Here is a 25021-nt window from a genome sequence, read left to right on the forward strand (position 1 = left end):
GGCACCAGGACTTGCTCTGGCTCTTTGGGGATGGATGGGAACGTTTCCAAGGTCCTTGTCCCCCAGGCAGGTGACAGCATGGATGCACCGTGGCACAAGGGGCTGGCTGCACAGCGTGCCCTGGGGCAAGGCATGGTCCTGGCTGTTATGAGGAGGAACTGTGCGTGCATGGAGGGACCAGGTCACCTCGCGCTTCAGCACCTGGTGACTGGTTTATGGAAGGGGACAGGCCAGGAGGTCTCTTTGGCAGGTAGGGCATGGAGTGAGTAGGAGCACATCAGCAGGGCAAGGTGCCCAAGCACGGTGGCAGCCTTCATTAGGTGCTCAGTAAGCCATGCCATGACGGCTTTGTCAGCAGCCGTTTTCCCTGCCTCTGGATTTCCCTACAAAGCTGTTGCTTTTCTTGCTGCAGTTCCCTCAGCATCACTTCAGGAGCCCGAGTGAAATGTCTCTACACAGCTACTCTTGTCCTTTGCTTGGCTCTGTGCTGCCAGCACAGCAAAAATACAACTAAAACACACATAGCAGCAGCCGCCCAGGGAAGCACCATCGGTCATAGTTACTGGGTGCTTAACAAAGTGTAATGAAATGGCAGGTGCAGGCACTGCGCTTTCTGGAGTCCCATCTATTAGCAGGGAGGGGATGTGAATGCTAATCCCCCAGCCTCACTCCCCCTCCGGGCTGAGAGCTGCGGCTGCCCCCAGCAGCAGGCCTGGCTCTGATGGGGATGTGGCTCTCTGGGTCAGCACACCAGGCCCGGCTCCCCACAGGCTCAGGGTACACGCTCAGACCTGCCGAGGAAGCCCCACGGCACCTGCTTTCCTCCCTCCTTTGCCTTCTCCAGCCGCCTGGACAAAATCAGGCAATGGAGAAGGCTGGCTGGACACATCTCCTCCCCCCGAGCCTGGTCTGGGCTTGTTCATGCCCACATGAGGATCTTCTGCACAGAGGCTGCCCCAGCTAGCCCCGCAGGAAATGCAGCAAATCCTCCTCTTTTCCAAGCCCCCCAAATCCCCTCCATCTCCATTCCCGGGGTGACTGTGCAGCCTGGGACAAGGGTGAGGAGCCACTAGCACCACAAGGAGCAGAGGGGATCCCTGAAATCGCCACTCTGCGGGCCCATGCGTGACAGGGACGCTGGCTGCCTGCATGCCTCTTGAGTTTGCAAGGTTAATTCAGCTGGGAAAGCCTCCTTATGAGCAGGCAGCAAACACACCCGCTCACCACCACCCGCTTCGCCAGCCACGGCCTCTCCTGCCCCCAGAGAAGAGGATGAAAAGTTCACAGAGTTAATTTCTCAGCTGGAAGAAAGGCAGAAACAAACACAACTTGAACTATCACAGCAGGCACATTGTTGCCTGCTGCTCAGGAATCAAACAGGCAAGCAGGCAAGTGGCTGATCTTAAATACAGGCAGCTGCTCCCCAAGAGCCAACCGCAGCATCCGGGAGAGGTGGAGCTGCTTCTGGCCGAGGACCAGCCTTTGTTTCTCCACCCTGGGCACCACACAGGGCAGGAGCCTCCTGCAGCCCCAGAGGGCAGAAAGCTCAGCCAGCTCCAAAGGTAGCCAGGCTCTTGGGCAGATGCAAAGCTTCTGCCCATGGTCAAGGCAAAGCCTTTCCTGAGCAAGCAGATCCAGCTGCAGTGCTCCTTCTGCTGCTCAGGAACAGCAACGGTGGGAACCGGAGACTCAGCTGGGCTGGGGCGTCCAGACAGCAGCTCCCTCCCACTGCTTGCCATTGCTGCTGTCCTGCCTGGGGCAAGGGAGCTGCCCTGGCCACTGGGGTTTGAGAGCCTCTATCCCTCTCCAAGGTTTTTAGAGCACCTTCACCGTAGCAATAAAGTGCCGCACAAAATTAAAGAGCCCAGAACAGAAAGTTGCTTTTTTTTCTGTTCCTTCAGGCAGAGGAGGTAAAAGGAGATGTCATTGCTACACAGCTTTGCTCCGCATGAGTATATTGCGCCTATACACCCAGGCAGCGTGACAAGCACTTAGACTCTACCACGCTCAATCACGCCAGCATGGCAGCAGCACACAGCCTGCGGAGAGAATGGGTCCGGCTCCAGCCTGGCAAGTGCGTCAAGAGAGTTTCTGCTCATAGAGGACTATGCAGCATGCTGCTTCCCTCGAGGACAGGCAGCTCCCCGGTGCTGGGGAGAGGCAGTGCCACTGCTGCGGCTGGACTGGGCTCCCCATCCCACCAAGCCTGCAGGCGGAGGCCATTTGGTGGCACAGCACAGAAAGCTGGCACAGGACTGGCAGGGTACAGAGCCACACCGATGAGCAGCACCTCCAAGGTCACTTGGGCCTCTCCAAAACCCAGGGTGGCCAGAGGTTTGCAGAGCCGGAGCTGAAGCGGGCAGTGCGAGCGGTGGCCCTTGCTCCGTGCGGCAGCTGTGGCACTGGGCAGCATCGGGCAGCACCAGGCAGCACCTGTTCGCACTCTGCCTCAGCTGTTCCCAGCATGTGTTTGCCTGGGAGCTGGGCAACCCGCATCCTTACTTCCCTTGCCTTTTCCAGCTTGCTAACTATGAAACAGCCACGTGTTTTCTAGGTAAGACAGAAATCCAGCAGAAGTGGTGATCTTGCCACTTCAGCACAACCCATCATTGTCCTGGGATTAACAGGAGGTATTTTACTACTGTATTTCTTTTCCCTTTCCCCAAAGAGATCTCCAGCCAGCACGGATGGCAGTGCAGCTAAAGCCCAGCCTAATCCTGCTTCACTCATTACTGCAGAAGGTGAAGGAAGGGGTTTGTTGCTTTGAAGCCTCTTCAGAGGCTCTTTGGGGTGCAGATGAGCACGAGGTGCTCAGTACTGCCAGGAGGGAGGGTCTGGTGATTAGCAAAACCAGCTGCTAGCTCAGCAGTGGCCCAAGCGACAGGACTCCCCAGGTGACCCACACGCAGAGCTGAGCAGGAGGCTATCAGAGAGCTGGACTGCAGACTCCCATCTTGATGGAAAAGGTTGGTGAACAAGAGAGATGGGGCTCCATCTTCTTTTAGCCAGGCTTTCTCCAGAGCAGCAGGGCTTCGATTCAAAGTGCTGCAGGAAAAGAATACGCAAACTTTCCCCCTCTGAGGCAGGCGTGCCAGGCCTGCAGCAGGAGCAGCTCCCTGCCGGCGCAGGCAGCATTGTGTGAGCAGAGAGCACACTCTGCTGAGCCACTGCAACACCGCAGCCTGGCTGGGCACAGTGGGTGATGACAGGGCCTGGTGAGTGGGAAGGGTGCCCGGCTGGGACTGGGCCCCGCAGCCCGTCCTGCTGGAGCCGCAAGGCCAGACACCTGCCCCACATCAGCCCCACACAGGCCAGGCATGGCTCTGACAGCGCAGGCTCAGCACAGGCCCCAAACCTGCCCTGCAGACGGGGTGCGGGTGGGCTCACTGGCCCTGGGGGCTCTGGCCGCAGCAGCAGAAGGGAGGGCGGATGCTGCAGTGTCAGGCCTTCCCCATGTCATCCCCTTCCTCTGCAGGGCAGAAGCTGGGAGAGGCCCCGCTCCGAGGAGCTGGCAGTGCAGGCCTGGCAGTGCAGGCAGGGCGGTGCGTGCTGGCCCAGGGCTGAGCCTCCCAAAGCCGCAGGCAGGCAGGGGCTGCCCTGGCCCCGTGTCGAAGCAGGCCGAGCTGCCTGGCCCGCAGGGACCTCTCCGAGGGGCCCGCCTGTCCTCAGGCAGCATGAGCACCTGGGCCCAGCCCATCACCTGATGGTGGGGACACGGGTGCTCTGCAGGGCTCCCTCAACACCCCCCTCATCTCTGCCCTGCTTGGTGGTGGCCCTGTATCCCGCTGCTGAGGGAGCTGGGGGCCGCGGGACAGCTTGAGGGGCTCCCACAGCCCTGTGCCGGGCTTGCTGGCGAGGGACAGGGCGGCTGCCTGCAGGCCGGCCTGGGGGCACACTCAGCTGTGCCTGGGGGACTGTGTGATCTGGGGTCCCACAGTGCAGCCGGGGGTCCCGCGTGGCCTGGGGGTCCCACAGCGCAGCCCAGCGCCGCGGGCACGGCCTCCCCCGCCTGCCGCCCCCGCGGGGTCTCTGCCCCCGGCCCGGCCCAGGGCCCCGGCCACTGCTTCCCCCGCGCCCGCGGGCGGCCGGACCGCGCTGGGCCGTCCCCGTCCCCGTCCCCGCCCCCGTCCCCCGCCGGCCGTGCGCTCCGCGGCCGCCAGGGGTCGGTGTCAGCCCGCAGAGCCCCGCGCCGCGGGGCCGTGAGGCCTCGGGCAGCCCCGCCCGGCCCGGCCCGGCCCGGCCCGCCCCGGCCCTGCCTCCCCCGGAGGAGAAGGGAGAAGGCCGGAACCGCTGCGGCTCCCTGGCCGGGCGAGAGGCGGAGGCCGCGCCGCAGGGCCCCGGGCAGGGGCCGGGCCCTCATCGGTGTGGCAGGCTGGGCCGCCCCGCGCTGCCGCAGGCCTTAGCCGTGATGGCGAGAGGTATGGGACCGGCAGAAGCCCCTTGGGCCGCCCTGCCCGCCTACGGCTGCGGTGCGGGCAGGGGCGGCCCAAGGGGCTTCTGCCGGTCCCACGCATCCCGGGGGGTTTCTGAGGGATTCCTCGAAGCCAGCTCTGCTGCTCGGCCCGGTGCTGCGGGGTTGGGTACACGCACAAGGAAATCAGAATAATATCCTCCAGATTAGGAAATCGAAACCTCCAGCTAATCAAGTTTTATGCAGTGTTATTATTTTTCCTATGCAAAACCCATTTAAAAATCAATCTTGCTTGAATGGTAACAAAAATACATGGCTGCGGTTGCGATTCTCTCTGATGCTTTTAACATCAGTTTGTCACTAATTGCGTTAACGTGGTGGTGGTGTTCCAATGGACGGGGACAGGGTGTAGTCGTGTGATTGTATCTGTAGGTTTCTCATCTCACCGCGGGAAGAAGCCGTGCCAGGGATGGGCCAAAGCCTGGCCGTGCCGGCAGAGGGATGTGGTGCCTTGGCAGAGCCTTGGCACATCCGAGGTGCCCAACCTGGGTCGAGGAGAGGTGTGGGAAGGTGCCTCCGCTCGCCCACCTTCCCCTGCATTTCACAGGGCGACTCCTGTGTGCCTGGTGCCCGCACTTCATGAGAACTGCTCTCCCCTGTGGCAGCAGACAGCCAGGCAAAAAGTTATCCCTTGTCACTTACTCAATATATTGATCACTTAATATTTAAAAAATAGCTTTCTTCCCTCATTCTTCCCTCAAAGATTTCTGAAGGCTTCGGTGACAAAGACTTATTTTATAATCGATAACTGTTAGCATCATGTTAGGCCCATAATTCATGCTAAAACACTTGGTCCATCAGTCATCGGGTTACGATGTTCATTTGTCGAACTGCTAAAATACTGCCTGCTGCCTCTGTGGCCAGAGCAGGAGAGACGTGCCGGGACCCCCCAGCCTGCTGCCTGCCGGCAGAAGTTTGGCTCCCACCTTACTGCCGCAGCACCCACAGCTGAGGGTGTGAATTCCCAAGGCTACTGTGAACCCCAGGGCTCACTTACGGTGCCTTTGGCTGCTCTCAGTGCTTATGGGGCACCCACCAACAGGTCCCCATCCCCTCAGACACCCTCCAACATGTTTGACCCTCACGTGGTGGTGAACACGGTGTGTTTGAGTTCTGGTACGCTGTTAATGCAGCAGTTTCTCAGTGCCTGATCAGAAAAGGACGTGGCAGCTCCACCACAAAAAGTTGGCTCTCTATGGCCGTGGGTAGGAAAGTTTGGAAATTGTGTAGCCTTTCCTGCTCTTGTTTGGAAACATTTGGCGGAGTTCATGCTTTGCAAAAAGCCAGCACAAAAGATGGGTGCAAATCACACACAAGCCCAAAGCTCACGAGCTGCTTTCTGCCTCCAAGGAGGATGCACCATTACTAGGAGCTCTGGGATCTCGGGGACCACTGCAGGGGGGGTCACAGCTTCACACCATGATGTATCACAGTGTAACTGGAACATTTGCAACATTACAGCTGAATGAGTTGAAAAAAAGGGTTTTTTTTTAAAGAAAGACCTTCCCATGTTACTTAGGATCTGACAGATGCTTTAAAAATGCTTTGTCTGATGGAGACCTGCAGGACACAACATCTTCCACGACCTCTGTCCCTCCCTGGGGCCTGGGAGAGTGGCTGCTGCTTCTGCAGGCAGGGAGGCTGGCTGGGGTGATGGCAGGCAGTGCTGTTCTTGTTGCTCAGTTTGGACCTGTGCCCAGAAACTTTAGCAGCGGAAGCAAAACTGCAGCACTGGATATGCTGAAAAATAAAATCAGTGGGAGAAGACTGTAACAAGGAGATTTTTGCTCCAGAGCCACGCAGTTTGCTGCTGTGTCCCCATCCCTGAGAAGAGCCGAAGCATTCTGCAGCCGCTCAGAGTTCAGCCAAATCATCTGGGCTGGGTTGCCTTCTTGAATGGCTCGGCTGAATTTGTGGCCCTGCAGCTTTCACACTGTATGAAATCCTTTTGCTGACCTCCTCTAGAGTCACTTCCTCGCTCACAACTATTTACCTCTTCCAGCTGCCCTTAAACCCTTCTTTGGGCTTTACAACCCAACTGCTGCAGTTTGTTCCAGTGTGGATGGTGAGGGCTTTGCATTTTTCCATGAAACACCATTTCCGTACAATGTTTCGTAGTCACAAAGCCGGACTGGGGCATCAGGCCTACGTTCCCGCCAGCTGGGCTCTTGCTGGGCTCTTTGGGTTGCTGAGAGAGACTTATGGTATTTTTCAGCTCGTCGCCCCCGTGCCCCTCCATGCTATCCCAGCGGTATGTGTAGCACGTGCTCCTGGTCAGGACTGAGGCTGTCAGGACCATGTCCTGCACAGACAGAAACACAAGCAAGGTTAATACAGCGGTGCTTGTGCCGCGTGTTGTTGGTGGGTGTGGGATGCTCTTGCTCCATGGTGTACTGCCCCAGCCCTTCCCCTCCTGCTTCCACTGGATGCCAGGCCACAGTGCCCAGTGCCCTCAGGAATGCAGATACCCAGCTCTGAATCACCCTGCGGTCCCTCGTGACTTTTGGTGTAAAGGTCCCGGCGTTTCCCTCTGTGCCAGTACCTAGGAGAGGGAGTTTCGCTTTTCCCTTCTTGTTCTTCCTTTCAGGTTCCCTCCTGCCTGCAGCGCCTTCCCAGCCCTATAAATACCTGCCCTCTGGAGGAGAGCTCTGCTGCCGCGCCTCCCCGGCTGCCCGCCCCACAGGCTCACACGTCTCGGCACCTTCATTCTCAGCATAAACCCTTTAAATCACACCTCGTCTAAAAGCGTGAGGGACTAGCAAACAACACAACTTATATTGGTTCCTGGGCCATCTGGGAACCTGATTTAGATGTAAAGTTTTCTGCAGTCACCTGGAGGAGGCTTTGGATAAAATATTTCAGGGCTATTGATTTCTATATCCATCAGTCAATCCCCTTTATTCTTCCTTGTTACTTCCAAAGCCATTGGTGCCTAACAAACCACCCGGGCTTCCCTCTGACTTAACGCCGTTCCCTCAAGCGTGCACAGCCAGCCTGTCCCGCTGCCCACACAAGGTGACAGAGCACGCCTTAGTCACTGGTCCCAGAAATAAGCTGTCAAAAACCCCAGTGTGGTCAGTGTGTCCAGCCTGCCAGGGTTACTCCTGGAAATAATCTCTCCATCATGATTTTGGCCAGAGAGCTTCTTGGCACCTGGCGCTGCTGCACGAGTGGGCACGGCCACAGTGGGTCACTCACCAAGCACAGCAATGACTGTGGTGTGTGGCTGGGGCAGGCAGCGTGGTCACCACCTGTGCCTCTGCCGGGACAGGGTGTGGGTGCTCACAGACAGGCACCCAGCGCTGCTGCTGCTGGGGACAGAGCTGTAGAGAGCGCAGCAGTGCTGGGTCGCAGGGTCCTGCCGTGCAAGCTGGGGGATTATGGTGCAGGAGGAGAAATCCCAGCTGGCTGCAGTGTTTTAGACAAGGCTGGAGCTCTGGGGATAAAAGGTGCAATAGAAATGAGTACAGTGCATGATACGATGCTCCTTAGCACTCTCTGATGGGCATGGGAAGATGGAGTCCTTAATAAATGCTTCAAATTGATCCTTCAGCTGTTGCAGCCCTGGAGCTGGGGTGGGTGCAGCCAAGGCCCGTGGGCCACAGTAGTAGAGAGGGGAGTAAACCCCTGGGTTCGTGCAGCAGCACGTGTCGCTGCTCCTGAAACTGGTTATTGCTAGCAAAGTGCTGTGCTTTGAACACTAGAGAGCAGTGGGCTTTTGCAGGGACGGCACTGCCTGCTCTGCCCAGGCTCTGCGCTTCTGCATCCACCGGTCTAGGGGAAACCAGCCTTAAACTGCTTGAGGGGGCTGTGGCTGGGAGCAGGGCTTGGGCCTGTAGGTCCCGTAGGAGATCCTGCCTGCGGCTGCCCTCGCAGGCGCAGTGGGCACAGACCCCTTCGCTGGCAGCAGCTCCCCGCTCCCCCAGCCCAGTTTTGCAGAGACCTCTCCTGAGGTGGAGGACGGGGAGTCCTCTCTCATAGCCGGGGCGTCCCAAGCCGCCAGCCCTCCCTGAGCGCTGCCCTCTGAATTGCTCCTGCTGCCCCAGCCAGGCCCTGGGGCACAGAAAATCAAAACCAGGGCAAACGTAGCATGGCAAGGCTCAGTTCTCCAAGGCCTCCCTGGCTTTCCCTGCCTGACCCTCAGCTTTCCCTACCGGAGATGCCAGCGCCCAGAGGAGCAGGTTTCTTTAAACGAGGGAGATTGCTGTATGTGGCTTTGCACTGAGCTGCTCGTCCAACACCTATCGAAAGCTGTGTGTTTATTTTCCTAGCTAAGTCAACGACTGAAAAATGAGCTTTCTAAGTTCACCTGAGTTACTCCAGATTGATATTTAATGAGAACAGTAATCTCTGACAGCTAGGGCAACACTGTCCTGGCTGTGCGTTCAGTAATACAGACGCTTGATAACAAGGGCGTAACTGCGCAGACACAGTCTGGCTTTAACCAAATTAAAAGCTTGTGCAATTTCAGATGTGCAGCCCAGTCCCTTGTCACCTCTGATTTTTCACTAACTTTTTTGCACATCAAATGCTAAAAACCTCGCTCATACCTGTCTCTCCCCCTCTTGGCCTGACTCAGGGAGGGGGTTTAATGAGCCCCCACGTATGAAAGGAAGAGAAGAGGAGAGGGAGGAAATAGTTTTTTAGCCCAAATCCAAGGCTGTGACTGGCACTTTCATTAAGGGAAATTGATTAACTGGTGCTGATTGTGCTTGTTGCTCTTCCCGGCTGCTGCCGGGGCTGAGCGCTGCCGAGGCTGTGATGCACGGAGGTGCTGGGCTGCAAGGCCTGGATAATTGGGTCCTGCTCTCCGGGCTGCTCAGCCCGAGGTGTGATTTAAAGGGTTTATGCTGAGAATGAAGGTGCCAAGACGTGTCCGTGATTCACAGGTACCCGGGGAGAAAACAGCGGGCAGCTCCAAACAAACCACGTGCCACTCCCGAGTGTGAGGGTGGTGCAAGGGGGTACAGAGGTGAGAGCCATGCCCAGGGAGTGGGCTGGGGGAAAGGACCACTTCTTGGACACCAAAGCAAGAGGAGTTTTAATTAAATAAAGTTAGCAGCTTGTTTCGAGTCCAGTAATCTTCATTTCATAGGGTGCGCTGCAAAAGTGTCTGCTCTTGGAAACTTAATGCTGCGTGAAACTCTCGTCATTAGGAGGAGCAGGGCCAACGTATCCATCCCTCATGACCTCACAGGGTGCAGACAGAGGAAACCAAGGCCATGATTTCAGTTCAGGTACTTTGTTATGTAGGTGGCTGGAGAGCGGCCTGGGCAAGGGTGGTCCCCCAGCAGCGATCCTGCCCTGGCAACTCGCATAGGCTGTGGAATCAGCTTCGGCACCTGCTGTCCCCCAGCATCCCTGGGGACCTGGCAGCCCCACAGTGAGGCCCTGTTCCCATCTGGAAGATCTGAGGGGGGGACGTGGCTCAGGTGTCGGCAGCAGCCGGAGTCCTGGCATGCCATTGTGCTTGCCCCTCCATGGGATGCCCAAGGCCATCGACCCTGTTGCTTTGCTCCCCCATCACAGCCGGTGATTCATGTGTTTGTCAGTGGGCTGGCAGCATTAGCGGCCAGGAAAAGCAATTTGTGAAGAGAGGGGACTTGCCTTCACAGCCACCTCTGCAATTTAGTTGTTCAGTGACTCCAAAGTTTGGCACCGGCTGAACCCAGAGTGCCAGTTCTGTATGATAAATATAGCATCCGTGCACCGCTGCTGGGGATAAAAGATTGTTGATGACCTTTCTGAATGAAATCTTGGAGCGCGTGGAATAAATGTAGAAAAGGTCATAAGTGGAAACTTTTATTATGTGGTAAAGTCAAATGTCATTCCTAATCAGTTAGTAGACACCTGGGCCTGCAGTGCATGCCTGCCTGCCGCCGTGTCCTCCCCGGGAGCAAGGAGAGAGGCTGCCTGGCACATGCTGTCCTGCCTGCACAAGCCTGCCCACACAGGCAGGCATGCTCCTCCAGCTGCCCCACTGCAGCAAGCCGGGTGCTCCAGGAAGCCAACCCCCAGGGACCAGGCTGTCCCATTCCAGGGTGCTCCGGGGAGCCACCCTCCAGGGACCAGGCTGTCCCATTCCAGGGTGCTCCGGGGAGCCACCCTCCAGGGACCAGGCTGTCCCATTCCAGTGTGCTCTGGGGAGCCACCCTCCAGGGACCAGGCTGTCCCACCCCACCTGCTGCTCACGGCTGCTGGGTGTCCCCCAACGCAGCTGCAGCTGCAGTGTGGCTGAGAGGGACAAAACCCAGAGCAGGCAAAATTAGCTGGGAAAATAGGGGCAGCTCTGGCAGATGTCATCTTAAAATGAACCCAACGGAGCGTTTGGGGGTTGTTGTTATTATTATTATTATTTTGTATTATTTCTAGACAATGTGAAGTGGCTGAAATCTCAGTCCTGGATAAAGTGAGATGGGGACGAGATGCAGCGTGCCACCGCGGGACCCCACCAGCTGAAGATACCTTTGGGGGGTGTGAAGGGCACCTGCCGAGAGGCTCGGTGACAATCTGTGCCATACATCAGGGAGCAGCCTGCCAGAGGATGCTTGTGACCTCGCCTCTGAAAAACGCAAGCGCCTGGAAATGTTCTGACCATAAAAGCGTTACATAGAAGACGATGCAAAAGGGGCAAAATCAGGAAAAACTGCTGCGAGTGCCCCGTCCCCTGGGCCCAGCCAGGGAGCGGGAGGGCAGCGCCTGTCGGGGGCCGTGGTGGGGCTGGCCTGCTGCCTGCCTGCCTGCCTGCCTTTCTGTACCTGCGCCAACCGGGAGGGAGGGAAAGCGCGTCTGTGCGTGAGCAAGCGGTGGAAAGGCTCGGTAGGATTCACATGGATGTCTTGCTCCAGGACCACTATGGGTGGATATGATAACTGTGCTTAACACAGGGCTTTAATGTTCACTTTGGTGTTGCAAACAACTGTTTCAGTTGCACGAAAAGCAAAATGTAGACAAAGCATTTTGTTTTCAAAGGCTCATTAACTGCAGCTGCAAGCAGAGGTGCCGCTGAGAGGAATCCTCAGCAAGCTCCTCTCTTGCCGGGTCTTCTCCTGGCTGCATTTCACAAACATTTCTAAGAATGTGAGTTTACTTTGTGTGAATGTTTTAAGAAAGAGTGTAATTGAAATTCTCTTCCCAGTGCTGGGGAAGATGACTCATACATCACTCTGTTATTTTCTGTATAATAAACAAGATGGAATGCTGGGGTTGGAGGAGCTGGACTTTAACAAATAGCTGAAGCTCTTTGCATTCCAACAGAAATGACATCAACATTTAAATCCCAAACAACCCTGCTAAGATTACATTTGCAGTTAGCGCAAAGGGCCCAGACATCCGGGACGTGCAAATGCATGTTTGCATTTATCTTTTGCAATAAATATTTCCAGTTGTGTACATGAAAAATTACATAATTTTCTGGGTTTCAACATTTTGGGTCTTTCAGCACATACATAGCAGTCTGCTAGGTTTGGGCCTTTCCATAATGGGCTTGGGAATCAGGAAGCACTTTGCAGCGGCGGCTCTTTCAGCGGGATCCCTGCTGTGCCCGATCCCAGCTAACCCCAGATGGGGAGGTGGGATGACGAAGTGGCTGCAGCGGCACAGCCACGAGGCCCGGGGTGGGCGCAGGGGCGAGGAGCTGGGGGCAAGACCCAGCCCACCGACCATGCCTCGACACTCCCCAGGGAGCCCCGGCAGGCAGCCGGGCAGCATGCACCCCACGCTCCCGCGGAGCCGTCCCCCTCTGCACGGGAGCAGCACGCTGCCTTTGCCTGCCCGCCTTGGCTAAAGGGGCTGCCTGCCAGGGCGCAGCCCGTGGACCGAGGGCCTTGGCAGGGACTCGGCCGGGGTCTCGGCTCGGCCGGCTCCACAGGACAGTGGCAGGAGCCATCCCACACTGTCACTGCCAAGGTGAGACGTGTCGTCCCCCTGCTGAAGTCCAGCTCCCGGGATCCTGCCATGCCTCTGTGGGATGGGAAAGCCCTCGGGGAGTACCGTCAGGCTGCAACTAGGACACCTCCTCTCCTTCACCTGGGCACTTCTGCACCTCCCCAGGCCCTGTCCTTGCCGCCATCCCCGTCACTCTCCACCAGCAGCTCCTGTACTACCGGCCCGTTGGTGGTGGGATGGCCAGGTGGGCCCGGCAGGCCGAAGAGACCTCGTGTTTGCCTGGCCGATCTCTTGCCCACCCAGCTGGGCCCCACTCCCCGTGCCCCCCAGCATCCCCGGTGCTGGCAGCTTGCTGACAGAGGAGCAGTGCCAGGGCTGAGCAAGCGGTGCCGGCTTTTCTCCTTCTCCCTGTGCAATTGTGTAAAGGGCGGGGGGAAGCGATGGGCTCATCCCTGGTGTCTAATGGAGAAATGGGAGGGCCAGACACATCCCCATCAACAGCCGGTCCTGAGGAGTGAGGGAAGCTGCCTGCTAGGCTGCAACTGGCTCCGGCTTCAGCTTCCCCAGAGCTCCCTGCTGCCACACCCTCAGAGGAAGTTTTAAAACACATCCCTGAAGGCTCAGAAACAGCCTCTCCAGCCGCCCCAGTGCGCTCTGCTCCCACCATGTCCCCGGCCTGGGTGCCGGGGCTCCTGTCCCACCAAGGCACCATCCCCGAGCCCCTGGCACGTGCCTGGCAGCGGCAGCTCAGCTCCCTGCAGGGTCCAGGCAGCCCCGGTGCTCGCGGAGCCTTGCCGGCTGTGTTCTCCTACCTGGCCACCCTGAGCTGCAGCTGCCACGGAGGAGAGAGGGAGAAACCACAGAAAACAAATTGTTTTCCTCTTGCTTTTCTCTCTTTTGCTAAAAGCCCCAGTGCAGTAATCTGAGTGGCATTGTTTAGCCAATTACTAATTTACTAGGAATTAACTTTAATGCATTAATAAATGTTGTCATTTTCCTGACAAATTATCATAATAACACATTTTAATGGGCTGCAGGAGTCGGGAGAATAGTGGGAAATAAATATATTTTAGTATTACTTATTCACTACATCTGTACCTAATTATATTTGCAGAATAATTACACTGCCACTGCTTCCCTGAACTGTGTTTGTGTCAGCAGCACGGCGGTGATAAATCCCTGCCAGGCGGAGGCAGCCCCCCGCAGCGGTGATTACAGCCTTTCATCACCCGTGGGGGAGGCCCCTGAGTGACACTGTCCGGCCGGGCCCACCGCCAGCTGCCCTGATTTACTTACCTCTGCGCAGGAGAAACTAATTCAGGAGACGGATTGCTGGAAGGACCCTCCATGTGAAACATGAATCATTCTTTAATCACAGCCTATCCTGGGCTAAAAAGCGCAGCTCCAAGGTACTGGCGGGAGAGGAGGGCTCCAGCCCATCCTGGATGATTTGGGTACTGCAGCGATAGGTTGGAGGACCCCCCTGCATCCCACTGTGGCCCTTCCGCAGCCCCCGAGCATCGCCCTGACTGGGGATGCCAGAGCCCTGGAGCCGCAGGGTCCCTGCACAGAGGAGGGGGCAGCGAGACAGGGTGACGGGGGGCTGGATACACAGGCTGGCTCCGTCAGCACCTGGCATGTGGCACCAGCTCCCAGCAGAGGGGCTGGGTGATGGGCTCCCGTCTGCCGCGTGAAGGCGTAGAGCAGAAACTGTGAAACACTGGGCCTGGCCAGCCTGAGGGCTTCTGCTGCCATTTGCAGGTGGTGTGCCACCCCACGGGGCAGGGACAGGGACAGGGACAGGACAGACAGGCAGTGCTGCGGGCAGGGTGCTGGCATGGAGAGCCTGGGGCCCTGGTGCAGTGACAGAGCAGCTGGCTGCTTTCACGGATGCAGGAGGACAGCAGGACAGGAGGACAGCCCTGCACGTGTTCTCCCAAAGGTCAGTGCTCAGACTCGTCATGGCATCCCTCCATCCTGCCACTTTGTGTGGGCTCTGAAGGGTCCTGGACAGCAGCAATGAACCACAATTATGCAAGACCTTTCAACATAACAGATTTATTCAAAACTCATGCATAAATATTAATGTCCCCAAAGATTTTGAACAACTATTTGGCATAAGCAGAGCAAATATTTAAATCAAACCTGACTGCTGTGCATTGCAAACAGACGGGGCAGTTCTGCACACGACGGCACCTCTGCAAAGCCTGTCTGTGCGCTGGCATTTCTGGGAGCCCCACAGGCTGCTGTGACGTGCGCGGCATGTGGGCCTGCACCCACGGACGCCCTCCTCTCCCCTGCTTACAAGGTGATTGTTTCAGCCGTGCAGGCGGCTCCTGGGTGAAGGGGAGCGCCTCTGCCCGGCCTCATCCCGACCCCGCAATCCCCCTCCTGCAGCAGGGGCTGGCACACAGCTTCGCACCCACAGCCAGCAGCACGCTCCTGCAGCTCCCAGTGCCCAGGTGGGTTAGCAGTAATTGGCTGTGAGTTTCAGACCCCTTGCCCCATTCTTACCCCCTCTCCAAGAGCAGCACACCGGGCATGTGACACCCGATGTATCTGCAGTAATGAACAAAGATGTATTTGCTGTCATCAGACAGCATGAAAGATTATGAAATTATAACTGGCTCCTCTTAGCATTGGTGAAGCATGCCCACTTTAGGCAAATTGCCATTTTCCTGGTTAATGGTATTTCAGCTGCTCTCCAGGGAGCTGCCCGAGGGCCAGCCCGAGGCTGTCCCCCTCCTGGTGGCAGCCGGAGCTCCCGGCCCCGCAGGGCTCGGTGGTGAAGGGCACAAGGCCGGAGGAGCCAGGGTGCTGGGCAGCCGGAGGTTGATCTAAACCCCTCCCTGCTCCTACTCCTGCTGCTGCTCACATTGCAGCTCTACAGAACCCGAAAGCAAGGACAATGGTTCATCCCCCAGTGCGACCACCTGTGATCTGTCCTCACGGAGGAGATAAGCTCTTTGCTGTAGGAAATGCAGAGACTTCGCAGGTCCTGCCTGCTTTCTGATCAGGCTGTGCATTAATGACACGATCGATGCTCATTGATTGTTCAAGGCCATAATATCAGGATGCTATCAGCCAAAGTGGCAATTGCACAGAGACCCGGTGTCTCTGGCAGTCGCAGTGCAAAGCAGAGATAACAGAAGTCCCGTTCAGCACTGATGAAATAATTGTTCAGTCTGTGCCACGCAGGTGAACGTGCCACTGCACTTCATGGCTGTCTGGGTGAGTGGTGCCGTGCTCCTGCCTGGCCAGGGGGGCAGACAAAGCGAAAGGACAAAAGAGGTTCCTGCTTCATCGGTGTCCCAGGGGGAGTTGCTGGTGTGCAGAAGAAGCAGGAGTCATTCAAGAGGTCACTGAAAGGAAATTTTTCTGCCTTGAAGCATATGGGGATTCTCCACCTGTACACAGGATGCTCTGCAGTCTCCTTCTGACAGGAGGGATTCGTCAGCGTTTATCTCTCGCCCTCAGTTATAAGAGGTGGGTGAGGTAAAGCAGACCTCAGGGATGTGTTTGGGCAGCCGCATCTCCAGGGCCTGACTCCCGCCGGAGGCTTGAGCTGAGCAAGGGGCAGGACCAGGCTCTGGGCGTGCTGCCTCCATTTCCCCTCTTCCTCAGGTGCCTTTCCTGGCTCCCTCTTGCGCTCCTAGCTCTCAGCTAGCATTCAGCAAATGAGGGTAGCAGAAAATAACCTCGTTTACAAATACTCTTGGCATACCTGGAGCTTATGCAGAACTGGATCAAGAAAAAAATGCCCACAAATGTGCTTTCGGTGTATGATTTCCTTGTAAGGTTTAGAAAACAGCGCCAGTTCTGTCCCTTCCAACAACAACAACAGATCCTCTAGTAGGTAAGGGGGGAAAGCAGAAAATTGCAGCGATTTCCTGTAGAAATGGGCTGGTTTGAGGCTACAGATGTTGGCACCAGTCTGTCTAAAATAAAAATAATTGCAGACCATTAAAATAAAGCAATCTCTTCAGATGAGAAACAATTATGCTTTTCAAAGCAAGTGTACATGTCTTTACACCTAGTAATTATCAATTACAGAAAATACCTGCTCTGTTATCTCAACAGCATCTCCAGTTATCTTTTCAGGGCTAATTGCAACAGATTTAATTCAGAACTCAAACACTAATGATTTTGACCGTTATGCTTATTTCTGAGGTGTGATAACACTTTAAAGGCCACGCAAAACTGATCTGCCTGTTGTTTGCATTGCGCTTCCCCACCTTTTAACATGGAGAACCCCCCCTTCTGCCCCGGTCTGTCCTTCCTGACAGCTCTGGCTGCTGCAGGGGCTAGCAGGGAGGCAGCAGGGGAGGCAGCATGCGGCCCCCAGCCCCAGCCCACCGGGGCGAGCTGCCAGCTGGCACTGCCCGCCGGGGGGATGCTCTGCTGCCAGGGCTCCGGAGCGGCTCTGGGCAGGCAGAGCCCCAGCCCCAGCAGGTCCATCCCAGCCTCCCCTGGGGTGTGCGGCCGGGAGCATGCCCCGCTGCCCCAGCCAGCCCAGGCTCCAAAGGGAGCACTGGTCTAATGGCAACACTGCGCAGCTGCGGTCATTCCTAACTCCAGATTATTTACAGTGAAGCTTGTAAATGTCCCTACAGACTTCCCCAGTCGAGCAGGGATGGAGAGAGGCTGGAGGGAAGCTCTCTCATCGCACTCTGTCATAACCCACAGCGGCCTTTGTTCATAAGTACTTCTCTTGTCACCGTGTGATGTTTAAAAATCACCTTTTAAATCACTTTGAAAAGCATCCATTGAAGTCTGGTCAAGCAGCAGCTTTGGGGAGCAGAACCGTGCACGGTGCTGCGAAAGCTGCACACAGAGCAGTGCGAATCATTGATTTATTGTGTTTCAGCACTTTGTCTATGCATTAAACGTGAGTGAGTGTCTCACTGGGCCCCACAGCATTCACTCCTGGGCAGCGTTTTCCAGTATCTTCCTCTCGTTTAAATGTTAAGCGGGTGGTATTGGGGGCATTGGGGGGGTTGCGCAGAGCCCCTGATGGAAGATGAACATCCCCGGGGCATTGCCGGACCCCACGGTCCCCCCAGCTGGATACATCTGTGGGCACACTGGCTGCTCCCCTGGGTGCCGCCTCCTGTGCCCCGGCGGAGGCTGGATCCTGGCTGCTGGAGCATCCCTGGGCCCCGAGGCTGCGGAGCAGGCGCTGTTGGCTGGAGCAGGGCAGCCGTGCGCTCTGCAGACCCGGGGAGGGCTCTAGGCTCTGGTGCGGCCGGGCAGAGCAGCACCCGCCCCCCGGCATCGGTGATGCAGCTGCGGGCCACGCATGAGCGTTGGCGCTGGAGGCTCCACGGGAGGCGGAGGTGGTGTTGCAGCTCTGCGTGTCTCAGGGAGAGAAACTTTCTCATCTGCTCCTTCTTCAAAGCAGATTTGATCTCCACGTTCAATAAGCACATGTCCTAGCTAAATCCCCTTTTTAAAGGCCCTGATTTCTTTTCTGTCTTTGAGGAAGATGATTCCCTCTTGCCTAATTAAAGCCTCATTTCCATGAGGAGCCTTTGAGTTAGCTGGATTCTCTACCAGCACTGTCCCCTGGCGGGTCCGCGGCCGCTGCTGGTGGTGGTGCCAGGCTGTGCTGGCCGGCACGCTCTCCACTCAGCCCCGCTCGCGTGTGCGATGCCACCTCCACGTATGGGTCCTTGAGCGAGGCTGAGCCAGCTGTGGGAAGGGGAAGTGGAAGAGCTGTGAGGAGCTCCCTGGGGGGGGGCAGGAGGTCCCTGGGGTGCAGGAGATGCGGTGGGTGGTCAGGAGGTGTGGTGTGTCTCTCCCCATTCCTTGTCTGCTGCCTCCGGCACCTGAGGAGCAAATTCAGGTGCAGAGGAATTGCAAAGCAGACAAATGTCAGGAGTAAATGTGCAAGAAACTGCATAGGTGGGTTTCCATCACACCCTTAACGCTGTCATTAACATCGAATGTTTTCATTATAAATGAGCTTAGAAGTTCTTCTTTAATCTCCAATACAAATCGTCCTTATTGCTTGCAGATGGTAAAAACCCATTCATGCTAGGTCAAGTGCTCAGCCCTGCCTTTGGAGCTGACACGTGCCCCCTTCCCCTCTCCTGCTATGCATTACATTTGTGAGTTTTAATATTTAATTGGTGTTTTTTGCTATTTTCATCTCCTGGCACTTTGCCGTGGTTGAGAGCTGGAGGTCAGCAGCCTGGCAGAGTGGAGGGGAGGCTGTGTATTAGTTCATCAGGTTTTTATAATTTATTTGTTATGGATGCTACACCAGACCTTTCCCAGAACGCTTGGCTGCCTCCGTTACCTGTTATTTATAGGCTTCTCTTTTCCTCCCCTTACACCCTGGGCTCTGGCAGCCTCACTGATGGAGCCCTCCTCAGGGGGCTGGGACCCCACAAACCTCTCGGCCAGCTGCTGAGGCCAGGAGGAGACCCAGGGGGAGACCCGGGAGCACGGGTGGCGCAAGCACCGCAAACGTCCCCAGGCGACAGCTCAGTGCCCAGGGAGACAGACGCCCCATGGCTGGAGGTGCCTCCGTTTCGGCTGGCAGCCCCCGAAGTGCAGCCACAGCACTGGCTCGCTGGCGGGACTCGAGCGCCGCAGGGGATCATGCCGCGGCCAGGGGCTGAGCAAGGCGCCGAGGGTGGTGCGAGGGCCGTGGGCAGTGACGCACTGCACTTTCCCCGCGGCTCCAGTCTGCACCGGAGCTGAGCTCCTTGCACCGGGCTGGCATTGTGCCTCTGTTGTCTAGGCAAAGGTTTCCATGACACTAAATAAAGTGAACTATGATTTTGCACAGCTGGATTCTGTCTTAGATGCAGGTTAGGGACAAGAAATGTACATCCAGCAGAGAACTGCAGGTAGCAAATTATAAGGGCTGTGATCCATGATGGCGACAAGCAGAAAAATACCAATTTTTAGCAGTTATTCAACTGGCTCCCAACCAGATGTTTACTTCCAAAGCCACATCTTGTTTGTTGGTCTTGCGTAATTGGCTTATGCCATGAGGAATGAGGGTGTTCAAGTGATGTCATACAATAAATGAGGAACCGGAGGGGACATATATCTGTGCCTGAGCAACGTGCCAGGTGCCCCCACCCAGCAAGCTCACGTCATGCCTGGGATGCAGCCAGCAGCCCCGGCAGTGTGCATGTGGCTGGCAGACCCGTGCATGGGCACCCTGGGCTTGAGCTAAACTGGGCTCGAGCTAAACCGGGCCTGTCCGTCACTTTCCAGCATCTGGGGCGGTCTCCAGGCAGTGGTGAGGGTGTCCCCCCACCACCTCGTACTCAGGTGCCTGAGCACCTGGGGGGAACAAAGGCGAGTTCGCCTGCCCTGCAGGTCCTCGCCCCACTGCATGCCCCCGGCAGCCTCCGCCAAGCCCCGCCATGAAGGCAGCGCTGCTGCACTGGCGCTCGCTGGCTCCCGGTGAGGGTGGGGGGAGCCGGCAGCAGCTGGCGGCCGTGCAGGACCTCCCCAGTGCCCAGGCAGCGCTGCGGGAGACACGCTCTGCTTGTCCTGATACCCCTGCTCGTTGCATGCGGGCTGATTAATCAGCCCAGTTTATTAACAGCGGTACCTGAAGATCACCTCTGCCGTGCTTGTGCGCTTCCCTGCAATAGGCTCCGAAACTGCTGCTTGTATAAGGATTTTGTTTAAATACCTTTAAGGTGCGGCATCCAATGGGATCATCTCTGTGAAACTTGGAGGGGAGCTTTACAGATCTTATTTTAAGAGCTTTAATTAAATGTTATGCGATATCAAGTATACTATGTTAATTGGTGTTAATTTGGAAGTTGTCTGAATTCTGGAGACTCAATTAGAACTAATTAAAATCCATTCTCATTTATTCTTGCATACAAACTATATGCTGCTTTTCACTTTTCTACTCCTTTTTCGCCATTAGAAGCAAAGAGCATGTCTGGGCCCAGGGTGCACCCCGGTTTCAGGGAAGAATTCGGTGAGCAAACCCAGACTGGGAGGAAAAATCAGAATAAAACTGCATTACGGCCTCGCTGCTTAGGTAGGCAGCTGGAAGAGAGCTTTCTGTGGTTATAGCTCAACCCATTTCCACCGGTTTGGGAATGAGCAGCAGCTCCACGTGCCTGCCAGGCAGGGACAGGCTTGGCAGTGGGTCGTGTCTGCCGTGGAGGGGCTGCGCAGCAGAGCGGGGCTGTGCCGGCACCTGGCAGGGGATGGGCAGGGCTGGGACCCTGATGGGTGGGAGGGATAGGGGGGGCTTGGCTGCCTGAGAGCAGGTGAAATAGGGGCGGGTGGGAAGTGAGCAGCCCCCTCAAGCCACCCTCCTGCCTGGCATGCTGACAAACAGCTGGTGCTTGCAGAATAATAATGCAAAAGTGAAGAAATAAATATATAACTGCAGGAGGTGAGCTGTGGGAACGCCCTGGCTGCTGGGGCTGCCTGCCCGCTGCCTGCCCCGTGCCGGCAGAGCTAACGATTACACAGGCGATGGCTCTACAAATTAGCCATGAAATTGGGACCCTGATGGGAGCTTTGAAATGAGGAATTTGGGGGAGAGTTTGTAAAATGTTTAAAAGGCAGAAGCAGCACAAAGCCTCAATTTTAATTATTGCGGTTTTAATCAGTGGAATAGTTTTTTCTAGCCTGAATGGTAAAATAATTGGAAATGTGAATGGAGTGTGATTATTGTGTAAATTACAAAATCAGAAAGAAAAGCAACCCAGCCCAAAACAGGCTCCTTGCTCTGGGGGAGGGAAGAAGTGCTTCGGCTGCACCAGGCGCTGGGAGGGGGCTGGGGGGCGGCTGACACGTGGGGTCATTGCGGTGGGGACGGTGCACTGGTGCTGGCCATGTGCCAGGGTGATGGGTGGGCGTGGGGCCTCCGCACATCTTTTTGGGGAGCTCTGCCAGCTCTGCCTCCTGGCACGGGCAGCTTCTGCCTGCTGCCGTCCTCGGTAGGCTGGTGGGACATGCACCTCTTCTGCAGATGGCCACGGGCGGTGGGTGGTGGCAGGGCTGCAGGACGCTGCGCCACGTTGCTCACTGCAGGACCTGCTCAATGGGCACGATGCACTGCGGGCTCCGGTTATCCCCTTGGGCTGCCGGCGTGGGTGCCCTGGATGGAGACCAGCTGGGCAAGGGCTGATCGCATGCCCCCGGAGCATGCGGATCGCATCCCTCCTCCTGGCCTGCCTGTCCGGACAGAGGGGCTGGACTGCCCCGAGGCAGGACGGCTGCACTGCCCCGAGCGATGCTGAGCCCGTCCTCCGAGGGCCACGCCAGGCAAGGAGGAGCTGGGAGCATCTCTGTCCCCAGCACCCCGGGGTGCGAGCAGAGACCTGGCGGTGGGGGTGAGCTCCGGCTCCAGACAGTGCTGCCCAGCAGGACCGGCCGTGGGCAGGGGCGTGAACAGCTTATCAGGATGAGCAATATGGAAGTCATTTGATAGCGAGGAAGGGATATACCTGCTCTCAGTCATGTTTAGGTAATTGGAAGTAAATAACTCCTTTCATCCTTAAATCGGGTGACTTCATACGCTAAGTAAATGGAAGAAACAAAATCCCGATTTTCGTTCGTGTTCCACGCACGTAGTAAAAATGAACCTTCGTCTGCAGCAATTCTGAGCTAATGAAAAACGAATGAGGTTTTAAATCAACCCAAAAAGCAGAGCTCTGCTGCCATAGCCGCACACTGCTGCTGTAGGACAGCCTCTATTTCCAAGGCTCCTCACAGAATCCTGAATAATTTTATTAGATTTTGAGTAAGGCTGTTGCCAAAACATTCATTCATTTGCACCCAGCAAATGGCAGGGAGACAAAGGGGTGTTTGAGGGGCTAATGTCATGGGCAGTCATTGCTTTCTCTTCTCTTTCCAAAGTTTCGAAGGGCTGAGGTTTATTTTGTGGTGCTTGTACATTGCTCATCTGGTCCAGAGTGACCAGCCCCACCTGATCGCTTCTCGTGGAGGGGTCCTTCTTGCACGGCCTTTAAATCATGTCTGAACACGACATAATTCTCCCATGTGCCTGGTGACTTCTATGTATTTGATCAGTTCAGATTCCATAAAAATGTAAATAATCAAAGCCCTTCTGCTATTATTTATAACGCCTCACTCCGGGCTGTAATTTATGTATTAATTTCAGCTGCAAGTTTCTGAAGGGAGGGAAAAAAGATTATTAATCGGATGTGTGGCTGCCACTAAATGTCATTGCTGCCAATGTCTCCTCCACTGCACACACCTGAAAGCCCCGCAGACCTGATTACCCGCTCCCAGGAGACCGGAGGGGCCAGTCCCTGCCCTGGGACACGCTGGCAGGGCAGCCGCAGCCTGTCCCCATGGGTGCTGGGAGAGTCCCTGCCAGCCTGGGCAGGGGGAGGCACCTGCAGGCCGGGGATGCACCGTGCGGCCCTGGCTGCTGGCGGGCGCTGCCTCCAATGGTGGGTCCTGCTGGGCTTCAGGAGCCTCCAAGGGAGCGGGCAGGACCTGCCAGGGTGCTATGGGTGCATCAGCACAGTGCGGTACAGCCAGGGGTTTGCTGGCAGAGGATCCACTCACCAGTACTTATCTCTGACATGTCGTATAATCTGCCAGCTCGTAGACTGAAGCTTATGATGGTCTTTAGAGCAAATGATCAACCCAGAGGTGCTGGCAGGCGATGTAACACGGACCGGTTTGGGGCCATGCCAGCAGCTTTCCATTGCTGCCCTGTGCACACAGCGCTGCCTGCCAGCCCTCCAACCATCTCCAAGGGAAGGGAGGTTTTCCCTGTGTTAAATCTCCTCCACAGCCTGGAGCAGGAGGCAGGACAGGGCTCTGCCCCCTCGGCCCTGGAGCCGCCCAGCCCACGGGAGGTGCCTGGCTGAGGGCTGTGGTGTGGGATGCTCATGGCTGGCAGCGGCCGGCAAGGTGAGCCCCACACAGCATCAAGGAGCTCCTGCCCTTGTGGAGACTGTTTTTTCCTGACCTGTCACAAGCAGCCCTTCCGTCCCACACACTCGTGCACGTCGGACCCTCCTTTAGATGATATTGAAGCAGCCGTAACTGGGTTCTGTGGGGATGTCCTTAGTTGCCGACTGAGATTAAACCACGACAGGGGAGCAGAGGGGTTGGTTGGGATGTTAAGGACCAGTCCCACCCTCTTCCTAGAGGGAAAGGGGGAGATGAGGAACATGGGGCTGTTTGTGGTGCCGTGCCAGCGGCTCTGGGACTGCAGAGGGACAGGACAGTGTGACTGCATGGGGTGTGCTGAGAACCCAGCAAACTCATGCCACGTGGGGCTGCCTGGGGTGCTGCTTTCAAAGCCCTGTGGGCCATGGCTCAGATCTGTTCTGCCTGGGAGAAGATGTGCCCTGCCAGGCCGGCGATGAACCAGAGCAGAGGGATGGCAGAGGCAGCTGCCATGGGACCTCGGCCCTCCTGCGCCTGGGGCCATGCCATGCCCAGCAAGAGCAGGACCAGCATCAGCTGCCGACAATGCCGGCTCTGCCTAGCCACACCGGGCAGGGAGATGCAAACTAGCCTGGCCACGCTGGCGGTTCCTCAGCCCCCTCTATTAGCTATCTGTTAAGCATCGTATCTGATCCAGACACAGCATTATATGCATTTCTCTGGGAATAAGCTCCTGCTTGACACAGTCTGTGATTGCTTTTTTAAAACCATGCGGGGAGGATCAGTTCCTTCATCCACTGATAAGGTATCAGGTGACAGAGGGATCAGCATCCACCACATAAATCTGCAACTAATCCTTCGGAATCAATATTTTTCATTAAGAACCTGTGAGAGTTGGGCCATTATAGGGAAAAATCTGTTTAGGTTGACACCTTGATGAAGTTATTCAGTTCAGGGGCTTAAGTCATTGAAAGGTAATAAAGAGCAAAGAGCACAGAAAGATCGAGGTGCCGGTTATGAGAGCTTGCGACAGGAATAGGGGCTTTATTGCAGAGAGAAATTACCATACTGATTTATTGTGGAATTATGAGAACTTTAAAAGGCTGGCAGCACTGCCCAGATGTCACTGCTGGCTGGGGACACTGCCCAGGTGTTCCCTCTCACACTGAGGGCTCTCCCCTCCCACACACCGCATGTCCTGCTGTGCCACAGCATGCCACAGGTTTGCTTTGTCCTCCCAATGCGTTGGGTGCTGGCCGAGACACCGGCTGTGCTGCCTCAACCACTGCCGCCAGCATGGGCACTGCTGGGGGCTGGAGGCGGAGGAGCCCAGGACTCCATGGCCGGGACACAGGGACCCCCCTGCACTCAAGAGCTCTGGGTGGCTCCTCAGGGCCATCAGTGCCGCAGCAAAGCCGGGGTCCAGGACGAGGTGCTGCTTCCGTCGCCCCGGAGGCTGCGCCGTCCGTGCCCTGTGTCCTTGATGTTCCCCAGGAGAGGAGGTCTTGCTGCCTTCCCATGCTGCTGGCAGCCAAGGTCCCTGTGCCATTGCTGCTATCTCCGTGAAGTGCTTCCAGCCGCAGCAGCGATGTCTGCTGGGGCTCCCGGGTGGGATTTGCTCCCAGTTGGCTCCTTTCCTGGCAACGTGGCCATCCCTGCTGTGGCTTCTGGCTGAGCATGGCACCAGCTGCGGCAGGTGCCGAGCGGCGGCCCCGGTGTGGGGAGCAGCCCTGCAGCCGCAGGAGGGGTGCAGGGACATGGGGAGCCGCGGGGGCACGGGGAGCCGCAGAGCCGGGA

Source organism: Aptenodytes patagonicus, chromosome 13, assembly GCF_965638725.1.
Source record: "Aptenodytes patagonicus chromosome 13, bAptPat1.pri.cur, whole genome shotgun sequence".
NCBI classification, from domain to species: Eukaryota; Metazoa; Chordata; class Aves; order Sphenisciformes; family Spheniscidae; genus Aptenodytes; species Aptenodytes patagonicus.